This window comes from Anomaloglossus baeobatrachus, chromosome 6, assembly GCF_048569485.1.
Source record: "Anomaloglossus baeobatrachus isolate aAnoBae1 chromosome 6, aAnoBae1.hap1, whole genome shotgun sequence".
NCBI lineage: Eukaryota > Metazoa > Chordata > Amphibia > Anura > Aromobatidae > Anomaloglossus > Anomaloglossus baeobatrachus.
The window spans coordinates 458681711-458696748 of NC_134358.1; the positions used below are offsets into that span (position 1 = coordinate 458681711).

Below are 15038 nucleotides of genomic sequence, written 5' to 3' on the forward strand. Positions count from 1 at the left end.
TGAAGAAGGAAACTGGTCCTGCCACGGCTGTTTAAACATCCAATGAAAAAAATATATATTCCGGCTCAAAACAGTGGATAATATTTCTTTTTCTTTTGAAGTGCAATACAGACACAAAGGCAGTGATACCAGTGAGGTAAACTAGCTTCTGGCTAAACGCCCTTAATCATGACACGCATGACATGTCATGATTAAGAGCACTTAGCCAGAAACTAGTTGACCTCACCGGTATCACTGCCTTTGTGTCTGTATTGCACTTCAAAATAAAAATAAAAATAAATATTATCCACTGTTTGGAGCCAGAATATATATTTTTCTCTTGTAATGATGTCATGGTGGCACCAATCGCACAGGAGAGGGGATATACTCCCTCTCCCAGCCCCCTATATGCTGTAAAAGCTGATGCTTGGCTGTCATGGAAGCCGAGCTCCCCGCGGCAATTGCAAGGGCACAGCTTCTGTACCCCACACAATCATGCGACATACCTATATGTCATAGGTCAGGAACTCCTTCCCAACCATGATGAATGGGTACTTCATAGGTCGTGAAAGAGTTAATGTTTTAACTCTAAATTATTGTTACCTTATATATAAAGTAAACTAGATAGATGAATAGATTGATAGATAAATAGAATGCAAAAAACACAGACAGCACTTTCAAATACTTGAAAATCGATGGGTCCCTTATAGCCCAGTGGCTATTGCTGCTAGGCTACTAAAGTCCCCACCTATTAGCAAGTATTTGGAAGTGCAGCCTCTGATTTTGGCTTTTTGTCTATTGCAGTGCTTTTATAGTTGCAGTAAGGGGCTTTGCACCTATCTCTTAAGCATAATCGTCTTGTTGTTCCAATATTTTCTGTATAGATAGATGGACAGATGACAGATAGATGGAAAGATAGAGAGATTTAATTAACTCACCTTTGTTAGACATTGGTTATGTGGTTATTGTGTTGAAGATAATTGTTTCTCTAGCAAGTTTCTTTTGTACTGTTAATGGGCTGAATGCCAAGATTATATGGGCTTTGTGCCATTATTCTATTTTATTATATTATTCTATAAATGTTTGCCAAGATTCCATTGTGCTGTAATGGGTCTCATGTTGTGCTTCTTTTCTTTACAGAACTTTAAAGGACACTTGTCACTTTAAATACATTGCTTAACCATCTATACACAAAAGTGCTTGCTCATAGTTTAATGAATAGGTTTGTAAAGGAATTATACGGTACTTTACTTACTTTTTCTTATGGAGCTAAGAACTTAAAGGTAGTTACTTATTAACTACGACTTGAACAACTCCTACCAGCGATTCTGCTGCTTCATTTATTCTCTAGTCAACAAAACAGCTCATCTTCTTTTGTTCTGCTCTCTCAACAGGGCATCACTGTTGACGTCATTAGGCAGTGGGGAGCCAGCTGTCAATCAGCATGATAGCAGCAATGCCCCATATACAGAGCAGAGTGGAGAAAAGAAGCTGCTCTGTTGCTATGCCATCACCGGAAGCTGCAGAATCGCCAGCAGAAGCGGACCTTGACCACTCAGAGCTGGCAGGGATCAGTAGCAGGCAGAACATGCAGATAGTATCTACCTGCCTTTAAGTTCTTAGACCCATAGTGAAGAATAAACAAAGTCCTTGATAATCACAGTGACTTTAAGGTGTTTCAATATTTTAAGGCTTTTTCTTAATTGCAAAAGCTGTAGATTTGTAGCAACAAGTTCATTCACATATGCTTACTTTTCCCAGCTCTTATTTTTCCCAGCACGTATAGGTCAAAATGTGCTGCCAATACAACCTACTAAGAATCTTTGTGGCAATGCCATGTTGCGCCTCTCCATACCTTGACCAGTTCTGGCAAACCTCTGACAATTAATATAATATTCAATATCAAGTTCAGATATACTTGAGCTAGGGGGGTCTTTTTTTTCATTTCTTTTGTCTTTTTTTCTCATTATATCATCAATAGGTATTATGATTAGTGATGAGCGATACTTACCATACTTGGGTGCTCAGTGTTCATTAAGAGCAGTTGGATGCTAATATGGGCAGCTTGAGCACCCAAGTATAGTGGAAGTGAATGGGGAGCTCAAGCATTTTTCTGCAAAAATGCTCGAGTTCCCCATTCACTTCCATTATACCCTGGGACTGAGCCGAGCATGGTAGTGCTCACTGATCACTAATTATGATTTCTGAATTAATACCTAATTACTGACTTTTTGTCTGCATTTATTTTTCAATCTGATACAGTTTGCCAAAGAGGATTGAACTTAGGCCTTATACTTCTGTTTTCACAACTTCACACTGCATTCGTCAAATCTTGGCTTAACTCTACGTGTGTTCTGACAATGACCACAGCCACAGTTGTTACCACACAGAAGTGGTGTGGTCTGAGGAATTGCTTGAAGTCCAAAACATTGAGAGGAGATCAAGGTTGAAGACCTGGGCAGCTTCCATTAAAACCTTTATACATCTTAGACTGCTGTTGATCAAATCATGTTGCTGACTTTTATCTCTCTTAAGTCCCTCATATTTGAATACTTGACCTAAATGATAGCTCCTGTGCATTATTTGAGAGAGCTGCTCCTGAACAACTATGGCAGCAGCTTATCACCCTGTGAAAAAAAGATCGATTGTCATTGGAAATTGTGGATTCTCTTTCACAACATCATTGTCACGTTTGTTTCCCTGCATATAGACCAGTGACAGCCTTTGAAATGGAGCTTTTCATCTGGCTCTCTACATTTAAATGGGTTTTGTTTCTCTTAGCAGTGAAGTGGTTTAGTGTCAGTTTTTCCATTGCAGCCGTTCAAAGAAGTTCTTTGCTGAGTGTTTTCAGCTACACTCACTTTGTAGTCATGCCCTTCAGCTTTACATAGTGGTGTATCCCAGCAATCCCTGCTGAAGATACAAAGTTTGGTCTCTGGCCACGTTGGAGGAAGGTTCTGCAGTTGACGTTTCCTGTGCTCAGGCTATATCTTTTAGGTTGTTTTTCCCCCTGTTTGTCTTAACTTACCTGGTGTGTTGTTAGTGTAGTGGTGAGGTATATCGTACTCCACCTTCCTCTCACTAGTCTAGGCTACTATAGGATCTTCCGAGGGTCTCAGGCATCTGTTCGGCAACAGTTACAGAGACTGTATAGGGACTGTCTAGGAGAAGATGGACAGCTGCAGGTGAGAATAGCAGATGCCTCACCAACCCCTCTCACTAGTTCTAGGGTCTCCTGGTGTTTTTATGTTCCTGGTGCCCCACTTTCTTGTGTTTTTGTTGTGCATCAGAGACACGTAGGTCTGAATGCATCCTGCCACACTTGCTACACCCGGCAAGCGTGACAATCATCGACTTAGCAGATTTAATCAATTTTAATTTAATTTTTAAGTAGATGTTTATACTTTGCAATCTATGCCTAGTTTGCACTCAGTTTAATTTACCCAGCTTAGTTTTTAATGCAAAAAATGTTGTTTTCATAGGACAATTGATTTTATTCCATTCTAAAAAAAATTATCTAATCCAGTGAATACAGCTTTATTTATTTCCTTGACATTTACATATTTTCTTAAAATGGCTGCCTCCACAGTGAGCCACTAGCATTTACTATCTTGCAACAACATTGAATTTATTCAAATGTTCTCATTATGGTGAACTTTTAAATAAGTTTTCATAAGAATATGGGTTATTTTGCAGTAAAAGCAAAAAAAAAAATCTTTAATACATGCATACATTATTTTTCTATACTTTGCACCTTTGTACTGGTAAATCTCATGAGAAAACATTAAGAATGAATCATTTAAAAAAAAAATGCCAAACCTAAAAGTGGTCTCTGAGTTACTCGAAGCCTCATTTATTTTTCAAAATATGCTAATTACCTATCTTACTTGAAGTCTCGCATATGTAGTTTTAAGAAAATTGCTGACAAAAATACAAGCCAGTTTGCTAGTGCAGTCGTTAAAAGTCATGATTTTGCTGTGTCTTTGTAATACGGGATAACAAATTCATTCATGTGCATTCCTTACTGTTTCCTCCCGCCGATAATTTGTTTGCGTTCGTTTCACTTTGTACTGGTAGATTTGGGTCAGTTACACCTCAAATATAATAATAATAAGCCAATAACTTTCACCACAGGAGTCCGTAAATGTGTTTAACTATATGGACGGTGGTGGATGATAGAAGGTTACAGATAAATGGGACATGGTGACCCACAGATAGTTTATTTCTCTATATCTGAGGTGGCAGATATCAAAATTGACTATTTCTAGTGTGATCTTATGTCCAAAATATACAAACAGCTAAAATAAATCATCTTGAATTGTGCAAGATGTTGGATTTAGAAACACCTAATAAATTTAAAATGCATAGTACATAGAGGAATGCAGAATCATGATTTTTCAAGTATATTATTTTCTTTAATACATTTGTATACAATATCATAGATTTTAAAAGTATTCTTTAGTTTCAAATCTAATTTTATTTCATGTTTATAGCTTTTATGAAGACCTATATATCTTCATACTGTAGTTTGTAGACTACACTCAAATCCATGGAAGAACAAGCAACATTTTAATCTTACTGTTTGCATGTTTTTCCTTATTCTTCATGAATTTAATATCCTTAATTTTGCTCTGCAGTGACCCCAGATCCCAGACCACAATAAATATAATATCTAAAAAATAAAATAATCCTTATACTCACCTTACCGCTCACTTCTCTGGTCTCCACTTCTCACTGTCACCTTTCCAGACTTTTTTGCATCCTTAGATCACTAACACCCACACTGGAATCCCCAGCCCTCCCACACTGGGCCAGGACATCTGGCTTTGATGGAACCTGGGAGGATTCTACACATTGACACATAAAGTTATGGCACATGCTGTGAAGCCCTGTCGTTGTGACAAGAAATGAGCGAACCTGAGGTTCAAGTTTCAAACTGAAAACCAACTTAAAAACTCAAGGATCGGATACTTAAGTGTATATTTCACTCGGTCAAGCAACACTGTGCTTAGGTATGCTTGGTGCTCAGCCCTGTGCGAGACACTTGCAGTGATTGAATGTCTCTCACTGATGGCAACATCAGCATGATTGCATGTAGTGTGCAACCCAAAACAATAATTCGAAGAAGCCTGCCCACCCGTCCCTGGAAGTGATCGACCTATGGCTTTTTTTTTGTAGGCGGAGACTCAAACTGTTAATCAGTTACTTGCCCCATGGTTCAGGTCAAGCTCGATCCAGTGGAGGGTTGGCTCCTTAGCTGCCACTGAAACAAACTTCCACGGAACCGCAAACCTCTAGTTGGGACAAATCACACACATTAGAAAAACCATCTTGGGCCCTCAACAATATCTGAAGTACTATCCCAATGTGAGAGACCTGGGATAGTCAACATGAGCAGTGGCAATCCGAATATTTGGTCAGAAAAGTGACATGGAGAGGTCAGAATGGTAAGTATACAGATTTTTTTTTAGCATTTTTATGACTTTTTATGGTTTATAAACATGGCAGCCATGCAGAAATTCCAAAGTGAATTACAAAAAACAGCAGCATTTTGGCAAATGTGGATATTTATAACATTCAGGAAGAATTGAGTTCTACTTGAAATTTTTCTTTCATCTCTACTCAAACCCTATGTAGTTACACTATACAAACACTCCAGGTATACTCTTTAAATTTCTGTCTTGATTCATTCTAGCATATAATTATTATGCTATAGAAAAATATATAAAACCACATATAGTTCTTCGTAGGGCAATAAAGTAGTCTCTTAGAAGGCAAAAATATTTTTTTTTGGGTGGAAACCTATACTGCTAAATAATATGAGTGAAAGCCAAATTCTTACAGTGGAGAATTTATCTAAAAGCCCAATACTGCAGCTAGAATCCATCTGACGAGTTTCTAAAGGTCAAGGTCCTAAAAGGTTCACGGGTTACAAAAGAAAATAAGGAATGTTCTGCTGGTGCTGCTTTAAAGATGTTTTTAGTCAATCTTTTTAAGGTTTCTTAAGTGCCAAGGTACAGTACATTTTGGGGTGGAACCTCTTCATCAACTATAACTACCAAAAGACCTAAGAAAACATCAAAGCTTAATATTCAGCGGTATCATAAAAACTGCCAAGAGAGTGGCTAGGTGAAAGTTCAAAAGGGGATCTTAAAACAATAAACTTTAGAAAGCATCATAAATTGGACATCTTAAAATCAGTGCTTGTAAATCATTCCCTATTTTTGCTCTACCTTAAAGACATAAGAATATAGGATAGAAATATAAAAAAAAACATAACAGGAGAATGCATAGAACAGTCTACAGTATATCACTTTCTTGTATCTGAAAAGTTATTTTGTACTTTTTTATTTTTTTTAATTATTATTTAAAGTGTTACATGTCAGAAACGATTTGTTTACACTTGTTTTCTGTTACATTCTTGCTGTCGGAATACTGGAACCCCAAAAAAAACCCAATTTGTTGGGACTTGGCAAAATCCATCTGAAAAAAATGATTCAATATTGCCATCATGGATCGATAACATCATTGTGAACAGAGGCTGAAATATTTGACCTATTGTCCCCTACTTCTTACTAATTTACATTCTGTACCAAGAAGTAAGAACAAATTCCACATTTTCTCAATTATTTTTTAAAAAATTCTAAACTTCTGGGTGGAAATTTTTTATATGAGGAAATCAGAGTTTACAAGTATCAGCAAAGTCTGTTTTATTTAATTACTGTCATAAATCAGTTTGAACTCTGCTGTGGCAGAGATGAATTTGTCACCTTGTCCTGCGGTCAGTGTTTCCTGGCACTTGGCTGTTGGGTGGAGCCTATCCTGCCATGCCTCGTTCCCGGGATCATGATGCTTTATCAGGATCTCTTCTCCATCGGTGCGGTGCCAGTTATAGCCCTGCTTTGCAGCATGGGCAACTGGTCCCTATAAGTTCTTGATTGTAAGTTCTTGATTCTGCCAGCTACCTCATCTGACCTTCCTGACCTCGGTCTTCCCCATCCTGCCTGACCTCTCTAACTTCATTCCTCTCCATACCATCCGACCTCCCTGATTCCAGTTCCCTCCGTTTTTGTCTTACCTTCCGGAATTCCTCTCCTGCTCAGTATTTGTCGTTCTTTCCCTGCGCTTCTTTTCCTTCAGCTTGCTCTCTTAATTTCCGACCTCCAGCTCGCTCCTGACACTAACTCCGCCTACTCCATTCTACTAAGTGACTTCCCGTCCCTGACTCTGCTTGTACAACTTCTCTTAGCAATCTATCTGTGATTACTCCTGTGAGACCTTGTGTTTCCATAGTCCTGTTACTCTCTCCAGTGTTCCAGCTCCCCCTAGTGGTGACTTCACACATACAGGGCTCTTGACATTTTCCAATTCCAGTCATCTTTTTTGTCTAATCATATTATCAGGCATGTTTTCCCTTGTAAGTGAGGCAGCTAGTACAAGAGAATTATGTACCGTACAAAAAATATACAATCATGTCCTCTAAAGGTCTTTTCTGACCTTTTTAAGATAACATGAAGTGCAAAATAGGAAAAATAAACAAAAGTAACTGGTAATGCAAATGACAGGATAAATATAGTTAAAAGAATTCTCAAAATGACTCATCAACATGTCCAAAAGCCAAACACTGACAAATTTTCTAACCACAGCATGTTATTTGCCGAAATCAAAATATGCAATATGCACATAATTTATGATATTAGATCTCCACCCTCATTAATATGGAGGAAGGCATTAGGTAAAATATGCACTTGCAGAAGAAAGCTGACAAGTTTTATTTTCTCCGCACTACTTAATTTTGAATTTGGAATAAAAGTTTTGAATAAACAGTCCCTTTAGAGTTCGGTAATAAAATCTGCCGACAGGTAAAATACTGTACATAATATTTAGTTGCACATTTTTTACTATTGCAGTTTTGGTTTATTGTAAGTATACTGTGTAAATTATAAATGGAACTGTTGAATTTTTATCCCTAAATTTGTGCTCTACATCTAGACCGCGCAGTCAATACTGATTTTTTTACGAATATTGATACTCAGCAAAAACAAATAGTTATTGCTATAGATTCGTATTCTCTTATTGATGTTGAATGAAACATGAAACCAGATTGCCGGAGCCTGATATTATTTATATGCATTTACCAACAGTTTAAGGAAATCGTAGGTGGGTGGCAATTAGAGTTGAGCGCGGTTCGTGGTTCGTGGTTCTCCAGTTCGCGGCTCGAGTGATTTTGGGGCATGTTCTAGATCGAACTAGAACTCGAGCTTTTTGCAAAAGCTCGGTAGTTCTAGAAACGTTCGAGAACGGTTCTAGCAGCCAAAAAACAGCTAAATCATAGCTTGGTTTCTGCTGTAATAGTGTAAGTCACTCTGTGAATCAAACTATTATCACATTTCAGTGTATAGTGTGCGTGAACAGCGCCTTCAGATCACTGCTGTTTCTATAATGGCGATCGCCATTTTTTTTTTTTTTTTTTCTTGTCTTCCTTCCCTAAGTGCGCGCGTCTTGTGGGGCGGGCCAGCATGTCAGCCAATCCCAGACACACACACAGCTAAGTGGACTTTGAGCCAGAGAAGCAACGGCATGTGTGATAGGATCTGCATGTCACATGTCCCTGCATTATAAAACCGGACATTTTCTTCACGGACGCCATTATCTGCCTTCTGCGTCTTTGGTGTCAGACATCACTGTCGCAGCTCCGTCTTCCTGAGTCCTATAGCCGATACAGCTGTATGCGCTGCATACACAGCGTTAGACAGCTTAGGGAGAGCACTTTATAGCAGTCCTTTTAAGGGCTCCAACCGGCAGGGTCAGAGAGCCATAGGTGACAGGTCCTGCAAACAGCAACAGCGTCTGTGTAGCCCAGGTCAGGGATTTCCTACCTGCATTTCACCATTAGGAGGGAATAGAAAGGCAGGCTTCCATTCCTCTACCCAGAGCACCACAATCCTGCCACTGTACCCTCTTGTCCTCTGCACACTCCAACTGATAACTAAGCCATTATACTAGCAAACACTCAGTGTACCTAGTGGCATCCTATACGTGGCTATTGGACTTTGCTATAGTCCCACTAGTGCAAAGACATTTGCAGAGCGCGTCTGCCTGCGTTGCACACTACAACTCATTCTAACCAAGCCATTATACTAGCAAACACTCAGTGTACCTAGTGGCATCCTATACGTGGCTATTGGACTTTGCTATAGTCCCACTAGTGCAAAGACATTTGCAGAGCGCGTCTGCCTGCGTTGCACACTACAACTCATTCTAACCAAGCCATTATACTAGCAAACACTCAGTGTACCTAGTGGCATCCTATACGTGGCTATTGGACTTTGCTATAGTCCCACTAGTGCAAAGACATTTGCAGAGCGCGTCTGCCTGCGTTGCACACTACAACTCATTCTAACCAAGCCATTATACTAGCAAACACTCAGTGTACCTAGTGGCATCCTATACGTGGCTATTGGACTTTGCTATAGTCCCACTAGTGCAAAGACATTTGCAGAGCGCGTCTGCCTGCGTTGCACACTACAACTCATTCTAACCAAGCCATTATACTAGCAAACACTCAGTGTACCTAGTGGCATCCTATACGTGGCTATTGGACTTTGCTATAGTCCCACTAGTGCAAAGACATTTGCAGAGCGCGTCTGCCTGCGTTGCACACTACAACTCATTCTAACCAAGCCATTATACTAGCAAACACTCAGTGTACCTAGTGGCATCCTATACGTGGCTATTGGACTTTGCTATAGTCCCACTAGTGCAAAGACATTTGCAGAGCGCGTCTGCCTGCGTTGCACACTACAACTCATTCTAACCAAGCCATTATACTAGCAAACACTCAGTGTACCTAGTGGCATCCTATACGTGGCTATTGGACTTTGCTATAGTCCCACTAGTGCAAAGACAGTTGCAGAGCGCGTCTGCCTGCGTTGCACACTACAACTCATTCTAACCAAGCCATTATACTAGCAAACACTCAGTGTACCTAGTGGCATCCTATACGTGGCTATTGGACTTTGCTATAGTCCCACTAGTGCAAAGACATTTGCAGAGCGCGTCTGCCTGCGTTGCACACTACAACTCATTCTAACCAAGCCATTATACTAGCAAACACTCAGTGTACCTAGTGGCATCCTATACGTGGCTATTGGACTTTGCTATAGTCCCACTAGTGCAAAGACATTTGCAGAGCGCGTCTGCCTGCGTTGCACACTCCAACTAATTATAACTAAGTTGCATTGTCAGGGATATTTATTCTTTATTATTCTGCTGTTAATAAAGCTAGACCACCACTGCAATCTTCACCACCTCTCAATTTTTACTACCACATTTTCAGTCCACAATCTTGTCGCAATCAACATGAGTGGCAAAATGACAGATGCTGGTGGAAAGGGGAAGAGGCGTGGTGTAAAAGGCAAAAAAGGTTTTGTCCGTGGGGAAGGTGGCAAAGCTCCATTATCATCTGCTGAAGATAGACCATCTACCAGCAAAAGTAAGATGTCTACTACTTACCGTGGACAATCCGATGTGCTCCCTTTGTTACGGACACGAACAACAGGAACAAAGGTAGATGATGGGCAAAAAAGGAAAATGCTTGAATGGATCTCAAGTGGTCCAACAAGTGCCCTCTCTGCCACTTCAAGTACCGCAACCAAAAAACACCAGTCCTCTGAGTTGTCATCCCAATCAAACTTGCTTTCTCCCAGCTCTGAAGTCTCCATCAGCCCTGCACAGTATGGTGGAACTGAGATGGCTGAGTCTGCAGAGCTGTTCAGTCACACTATAGCCTGGGAATCAGAGGTCTGCTCCCAAGCTACAGTGAGTACAGAACAGGAAATGGTCTGCAGTGATGCCCAGAACCTTTGTGACTCAGATTCAGGCCGTGAGGACCAAGTTTCTGAGCATAATGTTGACCCTTTGTCACAAACTGTAACACCTGTGGTTATAGACAATGAGGAACATACTGATGAAGATGAGACGCAGATACCCGATTGGGATGACAACTTAAATATTCGTTCAGGGCAAGAAGAGGCTCGGTCTGAGGGGGAGGGGAGTGCAAACACAACAATTGATGATGACGTTCTAGATCCCACCTACTGTCAACCCCCAGTCAGGCACTCGAGGAGGTCAACAGAGGCGGTGGAGGAGGATGCAACCGACGACGAAGTTACCTTGCGCCTTCCTGGACAGAGTCGGAGCACTGGTAGCACGTCTACAACTGCATCCTCAGCCACCACTCTGCCTATGAGCATTATTCGGGGTGGATCAACAGGTCGCATGGCCTCTAAGCCTTGCCTAGCCTGGTCCTTTTTTCACATCGAAAAAGATCGCCCAACTCATGTGATATGTAACATTTGTCATGATTCTGTTAGTAGAGGTCAAAACCTCAGCAGTTTGACAACTTCTTCCATGAATCGTCACATGACTAAATATCATAAGTCCCGGTGGGAAGCTCACCGTGCTGCAATGCGGCCTAGTGGAGCGAACCATCCACCGCCCGCCCCTTCCACTGCATCCGCGCGCTCTTCATCTTCTAGGACTGTGGGGACAGCTGCCACACCTGTTTTTCCACGCAAAACTTCCACCACTGTAACCGCAACAGGCAGTTTGCTTGTAAGGTCGTCAGTTGGTTTGGAAGGGGAAACAAGTGAGTGTGTACAGCTCTCTCAGACATCGATAGCACCAACGTTGGATGAAGGCAACATCATGTCTCCGCCTGCACTTTCCTCACAAACCTGCATTTTTCAAGGGACACCCTACTCAACACGGTCTACACACAGCAGCCAGATCTCTGTCCCTCAGATGTGGTCAAATAAAAGGCCACTTCCTCCGACCCATGACAAAGCTAAGAGGTTGACTCTATCCCTCTGTAAGCTGTTGGCTACCGAAATGCTGCCTTTCCGCCTAGTGGACACACAGGATTTTAGAGACCTTATGTCTGTCGCTGTGCCCCAGTACCAGATGCCTAGTCGCCACTACTTCTCTAAGAAAGGTGTGCCCGCGCTACACCAGCATGTCGCACACAACATCACCGCTTCCTTGAGAAACTCTGTGTGTGAACGGGTGCATTTCACCACCGATACTTGGACCAGTAAGCATGGACAGGGACGTTACATGTCGCTGACTGGGCACTGGGTAACTATGGTGATAGATGGTGAAGGGTCTGCTGCACAAGTCTTGCCGTCCCCACGACTTGTGTGTCAATCCTCTGTCTGTCCAAGTTCCGCCACTGCTTCTGCATCCTCCACCTCATCTGGGTCCTCCACCTCCGCCCCAAGCCTGCCTGGTCAGGCCACCAGCGTTCTCACTGCGCAGAAGGAATCACGCACCCCTCATTACTATGCTGGCAGCAGAGCGCAACGGCATCAGGCGGTCTTTAGCTTGACATGTCTTGGTAATAAGAGTCACACAGCTGAGGAGTTGTGGTCAGCTTTGCGGTCCGAGTTTAATAAATGGTTGTCTCCACTCAAACTGCAGCCTGGTAAGGCCGTGTGCGACAATGCTGCAAACCTGGGTGCGGCACTTCGCCTGGGCAAGGTGACACACGTACCTTGTATGGCTCACGTGTTGAACCTTGTCGTGCAGCAATTTTTAACACACTATCCCGGCCTAGATGGCCTTCTGAACAGGGCACGAAAACTGTCAGCTCACTTCCGCCGTTCAAGCGCCGCAGCAGAGCGACTTGCATCGCTCCAGAAGTCTTTCGGCCTGCCGGTTCATCTACTGAAATGCGATGTGGCGACACGCTGGAATTCAACTCTCCACATGTTACAGCGACTGTGGCAGCACCGCAGAGCCCTGGTGCAATACGTCATGACGTATAGCCTGGGCCAACGAGATGCAGAGGTGGGGCAGATCACCCTGATGGAGTGGTCTCAGATCAAGGACCTATGCACCCTTCTGCACAGTTTCGACATGGCGACGAATATGTTTAGCTCTGACAATGCCATTATCAGCATGACGATTCCAGTCATTTACATGCTGGAGCACACGCTAAACACTATTCGGAGTCAGGGGGTGGGACAACATGAAGGGGAGGAACTACAGGAGGATTCATATGCGCAAGGGACAACAACATCACGAAGGTCCAGACGTTCATCATCACCAACGCAGCAGGCATGGGACCATGGGGGACAGGGATCGACAAGGGCGCATAGTAGCAGGCGAAATGTTGAGCAAGGTGCAGGAGAACATGAAGAAATGGAGGACGAACTGTCCATGGACATGGAAGACTCAGCGGATGAGGGAGACCTTGGTCAAATTTCAGTTGAAAGAGGTTGGGGTCAGATGTCAGAGGAAGAAAGAACGGGTAGCACCTCTATGCCACAAACACAGCATGGACTTGGTCCGCATGGCTGCGCAAGACACATGAGTGCCTTTTTGTTGCACTACCTCCAACATGACAGTCGTATTGTCAAAATTAGAAGTGATGATGACTACTGGATTGCCACACTATTAGATCCCCGGTACAAGTCCAAATTTTGTGACATAATTCCAGCCATAGAAAGGGACGCACGTATGCAGGAGTATCAGCAGAAGCTGTTACTAGATCTTAGCTCGGCTTTTCCACCAAACAACCGTGCAGGTGCAGGGAGTGAATCTCCCAGTTGTAACTTGACAAACATGGGACGGTCTCGTCATCTTCAACAGTCTACCCGTACCAGTAGGACCTTTTCTGGTGCCGGTAACAGCAATTTTATGGAATCTTTTCATAATTTTTTTAGACCCTCTTTTGCAAGGCCACCAGAGACAACAAGTCTGACACATACTCAACGGCTGGAGAGGATGATACAGGAGTATCTCCAAATGAACATCGATGCCATGACTGTGCAACTGGAGCCTTGCTCCTTTTGGGCTTCAAACATAGAAAAATGGCCAGAGCTCTCCAGTTACGCCTTGGAGATTTTGTCGTGTCCAGCTGCCAGCGTTGTCTCTGAACGTGTATTCAGTGCTGCTGGGTGTGTGCTGACAGATAAGCGCACGCGTCTGTCCAGTGACAATGTGGACAGACTGACGTTCATCAAAATGAACAAGTCATGGATCCAGAAGGAATTTACTACCCCTGTGTCATCCTGGGGAGAGTAAATGCTTGTGGATTTGGAATGTGCTTGATGCAAATCAAAACATCCTGTTTGCAACTAGGGCCCAAGTGCTGCCACTGATGTGGTGGGTGTCTGTGTGGCCCAATTTTTGGAAAAAAGGGAGACTCCGCTTGGAGTAACCCTTGCTTGCTGTGTTTTTAAAAGAAGCCAAGATGAACAGAGCTGGGATCAGGAAAGACTTTGCTACCTACCCCGGTGTCATCCTGGGGACGGCTAAGAATAGCGTATTTTTGAATGTGCTTGATGCAAATCAAAACATCCTGTTTGCAACTAGGGCCCAAGTGCTGCCACTGATGTGGTGGGTGTCTGTGTGGCCCAATTTTTGGAAAAAAGGGAGACTCCGCTTGGAGTAACCCTTGCTTGCTGTGTTTTTAAAAGAAGCCAAGATGAACAGAGCTGGGATCAGGAAAGACTTTGCTACCTACCCCGGTGTCATCCTGGGGACGGATAAGAATGGCGTATTTTTGAATGTGCTTGATGCAAATCTAGCTGTGAAGTGTACAACTGGGGCACAACTGCTGCCACTGAATGGGTGGGTGTGTGTGGGGCCCAATTTTTGGAAAAAAGGGGAGACTCCGCTTGGAGTAACCCTTGCTTACATTGTTTTTAAAAGAAGCCAAGATGAACAAGTCATGGGTCAGCAAAGACTTTGCTACCTACCCCAGTGTCATCCTGGGGACGGCTAAGAATAGCGTATTTTTGAATGTGCTTGATGCAAATCAAAACATCCTGTTTGCAACTAGGGCCCAAGTGCTGCCACTGATGTGGTGGGTGTCTGTGTGGCCCAATTTTTGGAAAAAAGGGAGACTCCGCTTGGAGTAACCCTTGCTTGCTGTGTTTTTAAAAGAAGCCAAGATGAACAGAGCTGGGATCAGGAAAGACTTTGCTACCTACCCCGGTGTCATCCTGGGGACGGCTAAGAATAGCGTATTTTTGAATGTGCTTGATGCAAAT

The 15038-nt window shown here is 42.7% G+C and overlaps 1 protein-coding gene across 4 annotated transcripts in view; it reads left to right on the forward strand.

Annotated features, from left to right (window-relative positions):
• Positions 1 to 15038, forward strand: part of ZNF385D (zinc finger protein 385D) — a 461666-nt gene that overhangs the window by 38165 nt on the left and 408463 nt on the right. The window contains exon 2 of one of the 4 annotated variants that reach the window (XM_075315291.1): positions 5158 to 5426. The exons of the other annotated variants lie outside the window; for them this stretch is intronic. The gene's annotated coding sequence lies outside the window, so the exon portion shown is untranslated. The remainder of the gene's footprint in view (positions 1 to 5157; positions 5427 to 15038) is intronic. 4 annotated transcript variants of the gene reach the window in all.